Below are 18,950 nucleotides of genomic sequence, written 5' to 3'. Positions count from 1 at the left end.
ACTATCTTTATTTAACCTTAAATGTATTCCATTATGCCCTTTTTTTATATAAATCGACAAATATATCGACGATATATTTGTATAAAAACTAATCAAATATTTTAACATTAGCGCACAATTTCTAATACAAGCGAGAAATTCGTTCTTCTATTTTAACGTTAGAATCGCTAAATAATCCGTAAATACATTTCGTATGAGTACAGCAATACCTCACATAGTGTTTAAAACCGGACAAATTGACTTAAAACAAAATAGCATAAGTAAAGTATAAAAAATATACTAATTTATTTTTTTCAATTAAAATTTATTTTATGTTCCAAAATTCAAACGCACTATGCCAGGTATTGATGTACATTATTTTGATTATTTTGATAGTCATTTTTTATAATTATATTACATAAGACTCAACTTTGCTTCATAGTGCGATGAATTAATCACAGAATCCGTGCGTAATATAAAAAAAAAATATCTTCAAAATAAAACATCGCAGACTTAAAACATAAAGCAGTAAATTAATTAGAATGTAAATTTCCTCCGAGACTACGGAAAATAATTTCGTCCCGCTTAAGATGTACAATAATAAAGTGTACAGGAGGTATTAATAGAGAACAACATATTAGAGCTTATCTGCCAAGCGGATTTCTTACGTAACCGAGAGACACCTAACTCCGAATTCCTGCAGCGAGGAAAGATCGATGATTGCAGATGCCGTAAAATGCGCATAACAATTTAAAAGTAGAATATTTATGAGGAAAATCAGTTTAATTGGGAGATTTGAAATATAGATTTCGACGTATTTGCATACGATGTTACCATACATTTTTTTTTATGTTTTGCTCGTATTATTTCTATTTAAATTGATACTCCATTTACGTGGCAGAAAGCTTTCTACATTTTTATAATATTTAATGATCGAATGGATTTAAATCTGCTAAATTGATATTCGCAACTTATAAATTTTCATCCACAGATTCAATTTAACTGTCTGTCAATTTAGTACGTTCATTAAATTTATATTTTCAGTTATCCTTTTCTCACGAAAGTAAGGAATATAGAAGATAATGATGATTGAATTATTAATTACATCTCAATATAATGATTGTGTAAGGTAAAATTAGCTTCATTGTATCAATTTGGATGATAATTAATATTAATGTATTATCATCCTTAACTACTTATAATAGTTTAAATCAAGCGGCCGCATGCGACTGTTTTTATTAGCAACTGCGGCTCCCAACTCCGAGTAAGCTAGGGATAGTTATGTTAACAGACAATATCTTAAAACGGCTACAAAAAGGTTGCCGATCCTGCTTTAAACTGTATATTTCTCATTCTGACTTAACATAACATAATCCTTACTGAACATAGCTCAATCAAAATTAACCTAACCTGACCTAAAATAATTTAACCCAAACTGAAAATACATTGCATAATCCAACCTTAACAAATCCAATTAAACCTTAGATAACTTTTTTCATCTTTGGTTCAAAAATGTAATTAAAAAAATATAATAATAATATGTTATAATAATGTAAGTATTCTAAAAATAATAATAAATAGATGTAATTGCAAAGTTTGTACATGTCAGAATGTTTTTGAAAATGTACACACAGTAATTATATAGTTTTTATTATCACACACATTCATATTTCAAAACAATGGACGTGATTTGCATAGCGGAAGGAAAATAATGGATGGATTGCAGCGCACGGAATCCAGTTTATTACAGTTCTTCCCGTTCTGAGTAGTCGACCATGCCTCGCCCTGAAATAATTTGTTAATTGTTTCGCGAAAGTTTCGCGTTTCCCTTTTTAGCTCAGTTTCCGTCGCCGAGTTCTCGGTTTTCATTGAATTCCGCGTTTAATTAGTCGCAACGAGAGGGAGGAGGACGAGAAACTCACTCAGTCCGTCCATCTATCTATCCGTCCGTTCAAGGGGTTTGCTTTAAAATAGGGTTGCTATCGTTCCTATCCATACATTCTATTCATTTGTCCGACAGACACAAACTTTCCGACTGTTTAACAATTTGCAATTGAAATGTCGACGAATGTAAATTTGTCACAATTTAAATTATCTACTTATCTGTTCAATAAAAAATTTAATTATTTTTGTTTTTGTATTGTCCTGTTTTTAATGGTAGAATTTTAAGTTCAACCATGCAGTGATTAATATAAGTGAATGGGGTAATCATTTGGGGGAGTTAGTATCTAGAAACATGAACATTATAATGTTAAGCTAATCGTTAAAGCGAGAAAATGTAAGGGTGCGTAAATGTCACATGAAAGAGTACAATACGAGAAAAGTGATAATCGACGCATGTGTCAGGAGTATCTTGATGTATGGGTCTGAAATCTGGAATTGTAGATCAGACTTATCGAAGGACTCTGAGCGAATATAGCTGGAGTGGCGGTAAATGATCCTAGGATGGTGCAGCGAGGCAGAATATCGACAAAAATTACATGTTGACAGTTGACTGTGACAAAGTAATCCTGAATGAAAGGGAAATAAATTCAAGCGTTGTATTCAAATAAGAGGGCTTTGTTTGGTTTACAAAATGAAGACAACAAAATTATTAATTATTGCAAGAATAAAACTGTTTAACTGTTTAAAATCATTATCAGATCAATCAGTATCAGAAATTAAATATAAAAAATAGAATTTACAAAAGAATTTTAATAATAATAATCTTTATTAATCCCTATTGTAACCAAAGGGCTATCGACCTAAGTCTTTCCGCTCAGAGACACAATAAAATATAAATTTTCACACAACAAAAATCATACAAAAAAAATGACGTTCTGAAAAATGTGAAATGTACATATATAAGTAAATATAAATAATATGAAATTATAAATAAACCAAATAAAAAGTAAACGTTTTTGAAATGAAACAAATAATATATTCTGAAGCCTCATTCGGCTGAAGAATGATAAAATTCGTCAGGACACGGTCTATCCACAAAAGCAGACGTGTGTTTCAACATTAAAGTTGTCTATAAATCGTCTTCTCAAGCGCTGCAGCAACTCTGCGCGATTTTGTGCATTCTTTGGCGAGTTTAATTTGTTAATATAGATTGTAACTATGTGGTCATGTATTCTTATTGGCCTTTGAATTCTGTTGTCCGAATTTTAATATTTTCTGTATTTATATAGATATATTGGATTATAACTAGATAATATAAAAATACTTGTTTACTCCGTTCAACTTTACTATACTTGGAATAACCTAATTTTTATAATACTATAAGATTATTGAAAATGCTTCATACATTTTTAAAACTCAAGATTTATATAAATTTGGTATTTTAGTACTAGTAACGTATATTTAACATAGAAAACATAGCCTCGGTGGCGCAGTAGGCAGCGCGTAAGTCTCATAATCTTAAGGTCGTGAGTTCGATCCTCACCTGGGGCATTACCTTTTGCATTTATTTGATTAAATTTTGCTAAAACACCTATACCTCGCTGTACGATCTTCCTTTATACGACTTTTCGTTATAACGGCCTATAATTATAGCACTTTATCGATTTACGGCCTAAAATGATTCTTTAAAGGGCTAAAAAAAAATATTAAATGTGAATAAATATTTGTATCAAAATAATTGATTCGTTATCGATTTTTAACTTTAAGTCCAACTTTTCCGGTGTATTTGTAAATGAAATATATTTGTAAATTAGGATGAAAAATGAACTTTTCAATTTTCCATTGCGATTTTTTAGAATAAAATATTGATATCACAATCGGATAAATATGGGTTTAAATTATTGCAAAATTTCGTTCATTGATTTATATAGACTACATACGAATTAGATAGAATTTGTATATTATTTCCTGTTTCATGACTGTTTCCTTAAGTTATATGCAGTCCTATTGCACAACAGACAACTAAATTGACTTTAAACTTACTTCCGGTTTCATGAGTTGCTTGTCTTGTTATTACCAGCATACAAGATGACAATATTATACAAAAAAATTAAAATATATTACAGTAAATATATATAGGCCTTTCATATAACTTGTATTATTAAATTGTATAGATTTATTCGTACTTCCGGTTTCATGACCTTTTTGACACTTTTTGTAAAGTCATGTGGCGCAACGGATAACGCGTGTGACTACGGATCAGAAGATTCCAGGTACGAATCCTAGTAGGATCGACGTATATCTTTCAGTTACTGATTGTCTTGTTGTTTCCGGTATAGAAAATCACTTCAAACATTATGAAAATCTTTCGCAGTATATTGTATTCGCAAAAGATTTGTATATTAAATTCAAAGATTTTTATTGTTAAATTATATAGTTTTATTCGTACTTCCGGTTTTATGACCTTCTTGTCAATTGCTGGAAGGTCCTGTGGCGCAACGGATAACGCGTCTGACTACGGAGCAAAGGCGCAATTACTGGCAAAACACTACGCCAAGCTGCATTGCATCGGAGATGCGACCACGGACACGGCGAACCAGCGTTCGATCAGCGAAACAGTAAGAAGATTCCTGGGGTGCACGCGACAGCACAGAAATCCTCTAATAATGGATGAATTGCTGGTCAGACCCGGCAAGGTAAAGGTCATCCTCAAGGCCGCGCACAGGAAGGATCCTGGTAAAGACACCATCCAGAATATCGTCCTGAGGAACTTGTCGAAGAAGGGCCTCGTGGCGTTGATGCATATCATCAACGGCACGTTGATTCCTATACCAAAGCCAGGAAAGAACCCGCACCACCCAGCAACCTACCACCCAATCAGCCTGCTCGACAGCACAAGCAAAATAGGCGAACGGATCATCCTCACGAGAATGCAGAGGACATCACCGATTCAGACCTTCGCATAGCTCGGTCTACCAGGTATACCTTCAGGTATACTAAAACAAGTGTCTGCGCCTAGCACTGAATAAGAACCGGTATACAAGTATAGACGAACTACACGAGGAAGCGAACATTCCTAGAAAACAGAACTACGCAAGGAAGATGGCGCAGAACTTCTAGGCAACAAAAGCCAACCCAACAATAGCTGCTATCACCCGAGGCCGCACAGCAGACATAGTGCTAAAGCACAAGCTCTCCTTCAGCAAGTTGCCATTCGCCAACCCCTGAACCGGGAAGCAGACGAGCGGGTTTTTATACAACTTATTATCTTTGAATCAGAAGATTCCAGGTTGGAATTCTGGCAGGATCGATACATTTATGTTAATATATCTATAAAATTCAATAACAATATTATTTTGTTACTTTCTGCATTATGATTTTTAAATATTATGTAACTGATAGACTTGACTAGTCTGATATATAATTTTAATATGTTACATTACAATTCCGGTTTTTAAATTCGTTTCATAAAATATAAAACGAAAGCAACTAATAATGAGTTAATTGTTTGAACAATTATGAGATTCCTGGCCTATATATATTGCTCTTAACCCTTAATGTCAAATAATAATATAATTTAGTACTTTATTTAATATTAAAAATCTAGGATTATGTCATATGTAATTTAAATATAATAGCAGGTCCTGTGGCGCAACGGATAACGCGTCTGACTACGGATCAGAAGATTCCAGGTTCGAATCCTGGCAGGATCGACCGACATACAATTTTAAATCATTAATAAGAACAACTTTTCCGGTTTAAATAATTCTGTATTATGATGTATTAGTGGTTACTACTATATTCAAAATAAGGAAGATTTTCATTGCTTTCTCTAGATGCTACTTCCGGTTATATCCGTGTTGCATGACCTATATATGGTTGTATAGCGCAACGGATATCGCGAATATCAGACATTCGCAAGTTCAAAACTGGAATAAGCAAAACAAATCACAGCAAAATTTTAACCTGTCATTACTATTTTAAAATCAGAAACTACTGTATTCATTATATAATTTTTCCGGTTTCATGACCTTTATAATTTTGTGTGAGGTCCTGTGGCGCAACGGATAACGCGTCTGACTACGGATCAGAAGATTCCAGGTTCGAATCCTGGCAGGATCGACATGTACTTTTTAGTTGTTTATTCGTATTCATATTTCCGGTATACAAGATCAGGTGAAAACCATTATGAAAACCGTTAACTAGACATTGGTAAATTTGTATATGTCTTACATTTAACTAGTTTTACTAAATTATAGAGTTTTATTCGGTTTTCCGGTTTCATGACCACCTCATTAGTTGTTATAAGGTCCTGTGGCGCAACGGATAACGCGTCTGACTACGGATCAGAAGATTCCAGGTTCGAATCCTGGCAGGATCGACATATATCTTTTAGTTACTGATTGTCTAGTTGTTTCCGGTATAGAAGATCACTTCAAACATTATGAAAATCTTTCGCAGTATATTGTATTCGCAGAAGATTTGTATATGAAATTCAGTATTTGTATTATTAAATTATATAGTTTTATTCGTACTTCCGGTTTTATGACCTTCTTATCAATTGTTATAAGGTCCTGTGGCGCAACGGATAACGCGTCTGACTACGGATCAGAAGATTCCAGGTTCGAATCCTGGCAGGATCGACATATATCTTTTAGTTACTGATTGTCTAGTTGTTTCCGGTATAGAAGATCACTTGAAACAATGAAAATCTTTCACAGTATATTGTATTCGCAGAAGATTTGTATATGAAATTCAGTGATTTGTATTGTTAAATTATATAGTTTTATTCGTACTTCCGGTTTTATGACCTTCTTATTAATTGTTATAAGGTCCTGTGGCGCAACGGATAACGCGTCTGACTACGGATCAGAAGATTCCAGGTTCGAATCCTGGCAGGATCGACATATATCTTTTAGTTACTGATTGTCTAGTTGTTTCCGGTATAGAAGATCACTTCAAACATTAAGAAAATCTTTCGCAGTCTATTGTATTCGCAGAAGATTTGTATATGAAATTAAATGATTTCTAATGTTAAATTATATAGTTTTATTCGTAATTCCGGTTTTATGACCTTCTTATCAAATGTTATAAGGTCCTGTGGCGCAACGGATAACGCGTCTGACTACGGATCAGAAGATTCCAGGTTCGAATCCTGGCAGGATCGACATATAACTTTTACTTACTGATTGTCTAGTTGATTCCGGTATAGAAGATCACTTCAAACATTATGAAAATCTTTGGCAGTCTATTGTATTCGCAGAAAATTTGTATATGAAATTCAGTGATTTGTAATGTTAAATTATATAGTTTTATTAGTACTTCCGGTTTTATGACCTTCTTATCAATTGTTTTAAGGTCCTGTGGCGCAACGGATAACGCGTCTGACTACGGATCAGAAGATTCCAGGTTCGAATCCTGGCAGGATCGATAAATACCTTTTAGTTACTGTTCGTCTTGTTGTTTCTGGTATACAAGTTCACTTTAGAACTTGTGAAAGACTTTCACTACTTACTGTAGTGAACATGAGTAAACATATTAATTGTATACGATTTATCTTTTAATGTTTCTCGAATGCAACGAATTCAAAATTTTTCTTCCGGTATTATGATATTTAAATTAAATGTGTTTCTTTGAAGGATATTACGTATTGTTTTTTCGTATTGTTTTTTAAATAACAAACACTTCATTCAAATCCTGGATATTTAACTTCCAATGTATATGTACTATATTATTTCAATGAGAATTAAAGCGCATCTCATGTCCTGGTCTAGCTTAGACTAGATTGTAACCGCTAGTAGATTGTTACATATTCCAAGTAATATATTCTCATTCCGAATCGTAGTAAATTAAATTTCTGATATTTTATATATCATATTAATTAACAAATGAAACCAATATTTCTAATCATTTTTTTATTATTAGTACAATCGAATAGTATTCCTTAAGCCATGTTACAAATAAATCGTAGTGTATACGTACCTTTATTGTGTAATATTTTTGATATAGATAATTATTGCCCCTAATCATAGTCATGTCTAGGGTATTTTCAATGTTAGTAATATTCCAACACGTATTTGGACTTAAATGCGCTATTAATTTTGAAACACAACTTTGCTTTGAGATGGATCCATGGACCGTGTTACATCAGCAAGAGATATCGGAAAGGGCGATGAATTCGCATCTCGTATGTAAGAGCATCGTTTCAGCAACACCAACATACATACACATACACATATACGTACACTCTTGTACATCCACATTCACTTTGGCCTTTCATTATGCACTGAGATGCATGTTTCAAGCCGCGTTATAGTATTTGCATAGCCGGCATAATATCCCGTTAAATTTGCACAAAGGGGTAAAATTAATATTCCTCATTCACGTTCTCTCCATATTTACAACATCTACATACATAAACGCTCGAAACACCTCCATCCTTCAAAACGACAACAAAAATTGAATAAAATCGCAAAGAATAAATGAACCCGTACACCTTCTGTTCGTCAAGTTGTGTGGTAATTAATGGAATCGGAAAGTTTTAATAGATTTTCGGTGAGCTGAATGAGCCTTCAACGAGGCCGTGTTGTTGCGGAAGTGACATCGCGTGGTATGACATCAAAATTTAATTAGTTTCGGGTGTTGTAACCAGGTGGAGCGAATTCGTTATCTTGCTAACAACAACTCATCAGCAAAGCGTGTCGAGGTGCGCCAACACCTCGACACCTTCCCACAAACGCGCCGTTATTATCATCATCATCATCGTCGCGTTTCGCCTTCAGCTCATTTCCTTTTGTCCTGTACCTTCATTTTTTGTTTGTTTTGCTATTCTCGTTTTAATGTCATTCCTGCATTTGTTTATTCATTCATTTTGTTTAAATTTAATTAAGTGAGAGCCGTCGCCCGGCTACATTTAATTACTTTGATTAAGTCACCGAGTACCTACTCTGTCCCTATTTAATTTTGTTAGTAATTTGGGACACTCTATTATTAAGTCTTGCAGAGTCACAGCATTGCGTATTTCTATGTGTACAAAAATTGTGCCACACATGGAAATATATCCACATAATTAATTTCCAAGACAAATTTCCAGGTTTTTTTTTTAAATGTATAGTCTCGATATCCAGGAATTATCGTTCGAGACTCAAGAAATTTCAAAATTGAAAATTACAATAAAATATGTACTCTATAAATTTTGAAACTGTTGCGAGTAGCTATAAAGTTTTATGTGACGAAGACCTGACAAATTTAAATATAGCACATGATTTTAATGCAGCACAAAAATACTAAAAAAATAATTTAATATTTTTGAAGGAACTAGAATGAGAACCAACAATTTCGATCTTCTATATAATCCATTTTTATTCATTTTTAGTCGCGAGAATTCCCGGGAATGTCTCAAACAGTTGTTTCGTGCCCCGGAAATAAAAAAAAATGTCGAAACTGAACAAAAATAAAAATATAATTATGGTTATTTGATTAATAACATTAATATATAGATAGTCATTTATATTTATTTATACAATAAATCTTGTTTATTATTTATTATTAGATCTTAAATAATAATATTTATTGAAACAGTAAAACTACAAAATTAAAAAAAACTCAATTCAATAATATAAATATCATAAATCAAAAAGTCAACTGCTTCAAAGGGCTATTGACCATAGGTTTTCTGCCCGGTATTAGATTTTATTTATATACATATTTATGATTTTCATCAACTAAAATTACAATTATAAATTTATTGGAAATGTATTAAAAAATGTTAATCGCTTGAAAAGTGGGTTTACGCCACAAGCATGTAATGTTATATGCATGGTGGGATTGCTTAGAAGTAATTTTCTATGAGTTCCAGAAAATGACCAAAACTTGGTTTTCTACCAAAATAAAGGGAATATATCATTACAGACTCGGCAATAATTTAGCACCTTTATATTTTCGTTTATTTCGTACGTTAAAAATAAATGGGTAATGAAAACAAAAATTGCATAGAAGCCTGCGAAATGCATATTGTTTATATTTTTTTTTTGCAGAAAAAAAAACATTATTTTCACATAACATTATTAGTATTTTACCAATGAAATAGCGAAAAAATATTAAAATTTATAAATTTTCTATATTAAATAAGTTGATATCTGTTTCTAACCAAAAATTACGAGCTTACATATTTTTGAAGCCAATATATAAATATTCTTAAATCTCATAAATAAAAATTTGTAATTACAAATTTATTGGATTTGTATTTTTTAAAAATGTAGCCGAATTGTTGCGAATATAATAGATGATAGGTCCCAGGCTGAGTTTGCTTTTATCATTCCCAAGAGGAAGAAAGTCGTTAATATTTGTCGAGCACGTAAAAAATGCAACAGGAATCATAAAGTTTATCAACCCAGAACATAATGTACGAACAATGTAGACAATATTTCATGTGTATTATATAAATAAAAAGTGATATTTGTAATATTTAAATATTTTAATAGTATTATTTTATTTTAATTAAGTTTAATTACAATTTAAAATAGTGCAGACATTCTTATTATATAATGACATTATTTTTATTACTTCGTAATTTCATTCATTAATTTTATATAAATTATGAACAAAAATACTATATCAATTATATAAAAACTTGAGAATATTAAAAATCAAATTTAATTGATAAAAAAAGGGCGACTAATAGCCGAATGGTTCGCCAGTTCTAATCCTGGTAGATGGACAGTGAAATGAATGAGGTTCGGCATATGAACTTTCAGCCAAGTCGATGGACAATGACAGTGTTAAGAATAGCATCAGATTCACAGTCAAAGAAAATAGTGGAATCGCAGAGCATCAATATACTACTGAAGTAAACCTACGAAACGACAGCCAACCAACAAATTAAAAATCTAAGCATCATAATGGTAAAACTATCCACCCGGAAAGATTACCTACCTAATGTCAACCGCGATCTTAAATTTACTCAATGTTCACATTTATGAACAGATTGTAAATAAAAATTACACGACATAAAAAAATTGCTAAAACCACTGCACATTTGCATTATTGTAACGTTTTCATTATATATGTAATAAATGTTTAATGAAAAACAAAAATTTATTAAAAAAAATAGATACGACGTTAGAATACGAATGTAAATTTAGTTAAGTTGATATTGTTCTAGTCGCGTGGCACGAAGTAGTGTGGCGACATGGAAGCTGCGATGCACGAGTGAATACGTGCTGTAAATAAGAAACAATTTCCGGATTTACAGTTCTCCATTCCAACACATGGGCTTATGTTATTTGTCACGAGGACAAATTTTACAAACTTGAAAAATATCAAATTATATAATACAATACATATTAATCTCGCATTAAAAAACGTGCCACATTAAATAACTGTCGGAAAGAGAAAATGGAACCATTTTAAAATTTAATTTGTACTTAAAAAAATGATAATATATAAAAAGCACCAGACTATAAGACGCAATGTAAAATATATTAGAAGAAAACTCTATGAAAAAAACTATAAGATGCACCACAATTATAAGTGATTTTTCTACTTCTTCATATCCACAAAATACAGAGATGGTTGAATTGTACCATAATTTCAGTTATAAAGTTGGATACATGGATATAACAAACTTTTTCGTGCAGATCTGTGCACAGTAAAAAAGTTCGTGAGTGGAATATGTTCAAGTATTTAAAAATTACTACAAATTAGGTAATACTTGTAAGTAATTAATTACATCTACGTCACACATAGAATAAGCACCGTTTTTGATTAACTTGTCGCGTAACTTGTCAAGTACAAATATTCGAATAATATAAACACGTATTGATAAATTATATAATATATGTATTTACTTAATGTAGTTTCGTAAGCGCACGTAGTTGAATGATCAACCCTTATTCACAATAAGAATTGACTAGTATCTTGCAGTTTCCCTTTAATAGAAGCTACGTAATAGCATTAAGTAATAGCATCATTATAAACAAAAATAGTTCCCTTAATGGGTATTCAAATGTGCACTTTTTAGACATGCGATTGTTTCGTTTTGCGTCGTTTTCAGACGAGACGAAAGCTATCGGCTCACATTAAATCTCAGACTATCGTTTATTTTTATCCGAGTCGCGACGCGTTCGCGATTAAACGTCGCCCGTAAATAATCCATCAGATCGCCGGCCCCGTAGGGTGGGATAGAGATAGAAGACACGAAATGGATAAAAAGAGTGTGAAAGCGTGTATATGGAAAGAGTGAGAGAGGAAGAGACTGAGAAAAAGATACAGAGAGAGCGCGCGAAGAGATATAATCCGATTTCTTTTCTTGCGTTTTGCCGCCACCACAGCCGCCCCTAGCCCAAGGCCGCCGCAGATTTCTTCTCGCCGCGCTACCCTCCGACGACAGGATGGGGCGGAAACATGTTTCCTCGAAACAAAGGCGCATCGCCGTATTTAAACGCCGCGACGCCCGTATAAATCTGCGTAATCAGCGTCATAAATCTCCTTTGTAACTTGCTCTCTCTCTCTCTCTGTCTTTTTCCGCTATTCCCTTTCTTTCCAACGCTCTCTCAATTATAGTTTGTCTCTGCGAACATTTTATGTACACGTTTGTAACACTCTTCTATCCTCTTATTATGTAATTGTGAGACTCGAGTAACCAACTCTTTGTAAAGATGACATTGTAAATCTGGGGCGAAATCCCAAACATTGCATTGCTAATAGTTATTTAGTGCAAAAACCATTTGGCGTGTATTATTTTTTTTTTCCTCAAAAAACATTCATACATCCTAGTTTTTTTTACTTAAAATATAGAAGGCACTATGTTTAATTAAATTAATATCTACAATGATGCATCCATACTGTGTGAGACATAAGCGTAATTAATTTTAATTAAATTAATTGCTCTTCGCTTGGAATTAGACAAATATAATTATCAAATTTATTGGTTATCACCGAATCTATTGACAATTGACAGTAATTTACACTGATGTTATAAATACATATAAGTTGGTGAAGTTATTATTAAAATAATATTAATTAAAATAATAACAATCTTCATTATATAATATGTTAGATCTTGCTGCCATAGAATTTAATTATTGGATTATCTAAATTCCTTGAGAAAAGGCCGACAATCTCCGTTAAATCAAGTTTATAGTTTGGCACCAGATTGGGGCTTATCGTATGGTAGTTCTCATTCTCATCGGGGTTGACTACATAGGATACAAAAACTGTGACATGCAAGTAATTTGATAATGGATAAAATGTAACAAGATAAGAAGTTTTTAAGGCTGAAATAGATTGTAACCCAACTAGCGGAGTATATCAGTATATACCGCAACAGGAATATGTACATTTAGTTTTGAATGTGATTCTATAGAAAATTAAAAGTAATTTAAAATAAAATATTTCATTTTATTGTTCAACCATTTACCAAAGGGCTCTTTCCAGCAATTATTTAAATACATTTTTTATATTTTAAATTATAATTAACTTATCATTATTTTATTAATAAATGTATGTATTTATTAAAAAAATAATTTATAGAAGCTTATATGTGTATATCCAACATAAAATAATGTCATTTACATTACTTTGTTTGCTTTGGAAGCAGTGTGAATGTATTCATATTATTATTATTATAGTTAATCGGAAGACTGCTTCACTATAAAGGATGGGCTAGCCAAAGAGAATATAGTAGAATTTTAATGATGTGAGCAACGGTGGAAATCTCTTTGATCTAGGATGATTGCCTCAGAAGCTCACTTGTATACATTTATATTTTCTTTAAAATATAGACCAATATTGAGAAAATCGATTGTATTGTTATTATAGTTGTAAATATAGTAGAGTAGGTGATCGGTTAACGAACAAAATCCGTTCAAAGACGATGTTCGCTACACGAATTATTCGTTAACTGATCCTTATTTTATGAAGAAGCTTAACTTTCATCACCATTGTTAGCGTTAGCTCCCAAAAGTAACGTCAATTACTCGGTAAAATATTCGTTATATGAATATGTGTTTTTGTCCGAACATTTTTTTTACGAAAGTATTTGTTGTCCAAAGTTTTCGTTAATCGATCTCACATATTTATTTTTTTCCAAAAGGATTTACAATACATCAAGGCAAAACCTGTGCGCAATATTAAAGTAATTATTAAAAATGTAGAAGAATAGTTTACAGTATACTTTTATATAAATATATACTTCAAAAATAGTTTTAGTGAAACTTAATAAAATAAGATGTGATTGCTATTGTTTAAAAGTTTATAATTTATTTTATAAAAAAAATTGTATTATCGAAAAAAAATTATAACATAAATTGGTAGAAATATGTCAATATCAACTTTGTTTAGTTAAATTTGAAAACGATAGTTCGAATGTAATAAAATTCATGTGTCACACAGAAAACAAAATGTTAATTCAATTAGTTTACACTATTTATATACACACGTATATGTGTGTGGTTAAAACTACTAAAAAAATAAATTTGCATATGTATGTCGAGGTTAAATGAATTCGGGGATGCATTATTCAGTCAGGTTCCGTGCGGAAAGTGTGAAAGTTTTAATTGCAAAATATATTATACACCCTGTATCTATTATGCATGCACTTTAAACGGTCCGGCCGTTGGTAATTCAATTACAAGGGATGAATTGCGAAAGGGAATTATATCGAAATTGCATTTGGTCAGCTCGGTTCGCCGCCCCCTTCATCTTTTCGCATTCACAGTTGTTCAGCTTTAGCATTGTTATTTGGCTTAATCGTACAAAAGTTTAAAAAATACCTGTTTTTAAAGTTATTGGTTTTAACTTGTTTCAGGTTTGGCTTCAAGGTCTTCTGATTTAATATTACTTCTTCAGATTGTCAAGATACATATGTATATATGAACTCTACATTATTGTGTCCCATGGGGTGGAATTCCAGGCACAGTTGTATGTTGTTGTTGTAGAGTCTCAGTTAAATAATTCAATTGGTTATAACAACTTTGTTCTTAGCATAGTCTTGTCTTTAAAGGTTGGGCTGAGACTAATAATAAATATATATTCTACTTACAAAGTTTATTCTTCTAATACGGGGTGGGTGTTGTGATTAGGAGTAGTGCTTTGTATATTCGGCCTGGGAATTTTGTTTATTATAAACCCGAGTCAAAATCCTTTGCATTTGTTTATATGAAAAAGAGGATCGATTAAGATTCTACGTGGAAAGATTATTATGTTTTTATAAAAGGACTTGAATTGGGAGTACTCAAAAAGGTACAGGAATATCGATGAGCTTGTTTACGCTTGGTCCCCTTTGTTTATATTAAAGTGTATCGAACCGGGATCACAGTGGCAGTTTATTTGAGCTTATGTAAGACTAAGAAACTTTGAGGATGTCTCTTATATATATTTCATTTGTAACTCTATTAACAATACAAATATTTGTTAATTAGTCTCACTCCAAAACTCTTGTACTTAGATTGTGTTCAAATGAAAATGATATTAGTATTTTAAATAAATAATTATATTAATTGTCGATCTTCAAGAAGAGCTTAATCTGCTCGAGTTATAGTTCAGGAAATGGAGAATTGGTATAAACCAGTCCAAATAGGTGAATGTTACTTTCATCTTAAAATGAGACACCTGCCCTCCAGCCAAAATAAACAAGAAAGTAGTTCCAGCATCTTCAAGGGTGGTCACACGGCTAACTTGGAAAGACCATATTCAGGTAAAGCGTGAACAACTGGAAATAAAATTTAGAAAATTGTACTGGTTTCTCCGCGCAAATTCGCAGTTGGATCTCCAAGTTAGATTTAACTAAACAAAAATATAATAAATAATTATGAACAAAAGTCATGAAATGGTGATTGTAAATAAAAATTGAGAAAAAAAATTGTCAAACAGAAATATTTATGGCCATTAATAGCAGTAATTTTCTTATTGTTTGATTATATAATTATTATTGTTATTGAATGAAAATGTTTGTTTTTTACGTAATAGTAATAAAATACAAAATAAAACATTCTCATATACAACAATATCATAACAAAAAAGATTTATATCTTCAAAGGGCTGGTGACCATATGTTTTTCTGCCACGAGATTATTATTAATTCTAGTATATAAAACCGGTTATTAAAAATGTTAAAACTAGTATTCATTTTTATCTTTTTGGAACAAAAGTTATTTAATCTATTTTTAATCGATAAATTATATTTGTTAACGTTTGAAATGCTTTGTTTCATTTTATTGGATTTTCTTACATTTTAAATTGCATCCAACCAGTCGCGGAGGAATATTAAGCGATGAACGTCATTCATTATGTTATTATAATTCCGACATGTTTTGGTGATATTTAATCAGCGCCCCGGGTGTCTGAACGTGACGGCTCGCGAGGTGTCGTCTGGGATGTTGGATGTAGGCAAGATGCGATGGGCCAAGGCCCTTGGTGCCAGAACCTAGTGAATATGCATGAGCGAGAGGCAGGGTGACGTGCCTTTTCCTGCTCAGGCGTCAACCCCAAGACGACGTTGACGACGTGACTGTGCCTCGAGGAACGCACAGCACCTTCGACTTCTTCCTCCTTCTCCTCTTACTAGAACCTCTCGCTCGCACTTGAAGAGAAACACACAAAACACCCACAGTATCATTTATTCTGTAATGCGATCGATCAAAACGAGCGACGTATAAAATGGATTGGAAATTGTGGCATCCTTTCACACCGACACCAATTTCAATAATTTTTCACATTCACGCCGTTCCCATGGCGATGCTGTAGGATGGCGGATGCCTCGAGACAATGATGGCCCGATGGAAAATTTTGATTTCCTTTCACATGCACCCATACACTTTTCACCCTAACCCTTTTCTTCAGTCGAAGGAGATTGATTGCCCTGCCAAATAACATATTCGACGCTCGTAATCCGCGACAGCCAACCTTCTAATTCTTTAACAGGATTAAGCGATTTCCATTCGCTTTCCTCGCCGGGGATTACTTTAGCTTTAATCAAATTACCTCCGAATCAAGAGCTCAATACGTTAATTACGAAACTAAGAACTGACATTTTTTTAATGACTTCTTTTTATTATATAGCAGTGATTCTCAACCAATGGGTTTAGAGAAATCTAATATTAAATCAAAAGAGATGAGCTGACTTTATAATAATTGTATAGTAATTAGCAAAATGTCACGAATATTAAGCTGAAAGTTCTTTTTAAAAGGGGGAAACTAGAAGTACGATATTTTGCTGATGATGTTACAGAAGAAAATACTGTTAATTCCTCTTAATATGTCCCGATATCGAGACGTCCCAATTTAGTGGCTGGTCCAATTGTCCGAAGTTCCATTTCCATTTGTTATTTACTCGGTTTTGGTTTGCATTCTTTAGGAGACTAAGAAGGAGATTATCCTGAATAATAGATCGCAAGTGGTTTAATAAGAGTCATTGTTCAGAGCTGCTGTGATGAGGATACATGTCTTCCTAATGATCGTCGATCGTCGGAATTTATTAAATAATTAAAATTATAACTATACTAGAAATATTTCTAATGTTTTATAGAAAACGAACTGCATTTTAAACATTTCCCGTTTTTGGTAATACTATATTATTTGTTACATAATAAATATATGATTCGCGTTGTAAGATTTTATATTAAAGTAAAAATTTAAACAAGGCATCGTATAACTCTATCGATGTCATCGATATCTTTTGAAACTTTGAGAGTATATTAATTTAAACTTTGCGCTAACTTGAAAAGCTATTTGAATAGGAAACATATTTGCATTGTATATGAATAGCATAAAATTTAGACCTAATATCATATTGTTACATAATGTGTATATTTAATCCTGTTTTTAGAGACAAATATTAAATTCACTTTTGATAACTACAATTTTTCTATTAAAGTTTGTTTGAAGTACATCAACTAACATGAATTAACATTTTAGTTTTAATAATATTGTCTTTATTAGTATACGAGAGATTAGATCAAATTTTAAATTAATTCTTTAATCTAGTCATTAAAAAATTATTGTCCATATCGCCATATCTACCTACAAATTATGTAATGTACTTAACGTTTTAGTCATTATTATTATATTCTATGTAATTATGATAATTTATAATCATCATGGTTTACTTGTGTTGACTGTAGTCAAAATAATAAAATTATGATAGAATGACCTTTGGTCAATAGCTTTTTGCAGCATAGATTTTTTATTTTATTATCATTCTATTAAAAATGTTTGATTTTGTTTAGAAATAAATATTATTAATACTATTTTTAATGGCTCATTTTACATGTATTCAAATGATATACTTTAAAGTTTTAAAAGAATAAAATTCTATTGCAATGTTATTAATGAATTTCATCATATAAAACGTTTGTACAAAACCAAATTATTTTCAAGAAGTATTTACAAGCAAATATAGTAAAATTATTATTTAACTTTTGTCCATTTACAAAAATCGAAGTTGATTTAAAGTTTGTTTTTCTTCGGAAACTCGAGCATTTAAATTGCAATCATCATTATAGGCGAATGTCGAATTGCAATTCCGTTAATTGTTTCATTAAGTTTGAGCGGAAAGACAGAAACGTTTGTAATACGAAACCGAGAAAAAGAAAAACTTATCGGACTTGTTGCTTTATTGCTGGCCGCATTGTCGGAGAAATGAAATGAATTTAATTGTAATTCTTTGAATCCCATGAACAGCGAACCGAAGTTTCTCAAGTTTTTTTCAACTTCTTTCTATTTTTTTCCCTCTTTTTCTTATTCTCGCCGCTTGGCTCCTTCCAGTCGACCCTAATACCCAACAGGACATGCACACATCGCACTCACCAAGCGGATTATGGCTTTACTTAATCCTTAAACAGAATTCCACGCAACGCCGGACATACACTAAACCCCTAAACTATTTTTTGTCTTTGATATTAATATTCGGATTCTTGTTTCATGTGATTTTTATTGTAAACATATATAAAAGAAACGTTACAAGACGATTTTAAAGGTAAAATGAATATGGTCAATTTTATAGTTTAACATTTCTTCAAAAGTATCCTTCGAACCGGATTTGAACCAGTGACCTATGGATATCTACGAATTGTTACCTGTCGAGTAAC

General features: G+C 32.0%; 8 non-coding genes across 8 annotated transcripts; all 8 read left to right on the top strand.

Annotated features, from left to right (window-relative positions):
- Positions 1–3,341: 3,341 nt before the first annotated feature.
- On the top strand, positions 3,342–3,414 carry Trnam-cau. Its single transcript has one exon. It is a non-coding gene; the product is annotated as a tRNA-Met (tRNA).
- A 2,089-nt stretch (positions 3,415–5,503) lies between these two features.
- Positions 5,504–5,576, top strand: Trnar-acg. The gene has a single exon. It is a non-coding gene; the product is annotated as a tRNA-Arg (tRNA).
- Positions 5,577–5,912: 336 nt separating this feature from the next.
- Positions 5,913–5,985, top strand: Trnar-acg. The gene has a single exon. It is a non-coding gene; the product is annotated as a tRNA-Arg (tRNA).
- A 186-nt stretch (positions 5,986–6,171) lies between these two features.
- Trnar-acg lies at positions 6,172–6,244 on the top strand. Its single transcript has one exon. It is a non-coding gene; the product is annotated as a tRNA-Arg (tRNA).
- Positions 6,245–6,433: 189 nt separating this feature from the next.
- On the top strand, positions 6,434–6,506 carry Trnar-acg. The gene has a single exon. It is a non-coding gene; the product is annotated as a tRNA-Arg (tRNA).
- Positions 6,507–6,694: 188 nt separating this feature from the next.
- On the top strand, positions 6,695–6,767 carry Trnar-acg. The gene has a single exon. It is a non-coding gene; the product is annotated as a tRNA-Arg (tRNA).
- Positions 6,768–6,957: 190 nt separating this feature from the next.
- Positions 6,958–7,030, top strand: Trnar-acg. Its single transcript has one exon. It is a non-coding gene; the product is annotated as a tRNA-Arg (tRNA).
- A 190-nt stretch (positions 7,031–7,220) lies between these two features.
- Trnar-acg lies at positions 7,221–7,293 on the top strand. Its single transcript has one exon. It is a non-coding gene; the product is annotated as a tRNA-Arg (tRNA).
- The last annotated feature ends 11,657 nt before the right edge of the window (positions 7,294–18,950 follow it).

Source organism: Nicrophorus vespilloides, unplaced genomic scaffold (assembly GCF_001412225.1).
Source record: "Nicrophorus vespilloides isolate i.1.1-1 unplaced genomic scaffold, Nicve_v1.0, whole genome shotgun sequence".
Taxonomy (NCBI): Eukaryota; Metazoa; Arthropoda; class Insecta; order Coleoptera; family Silphidae; genus Nicrophorus; species Nicrophorus vespilloides.
Note: the sequence above shows the minus strand (reverse complement) of the source record. Positions and strands in the feature narration are given on the sequence as shown.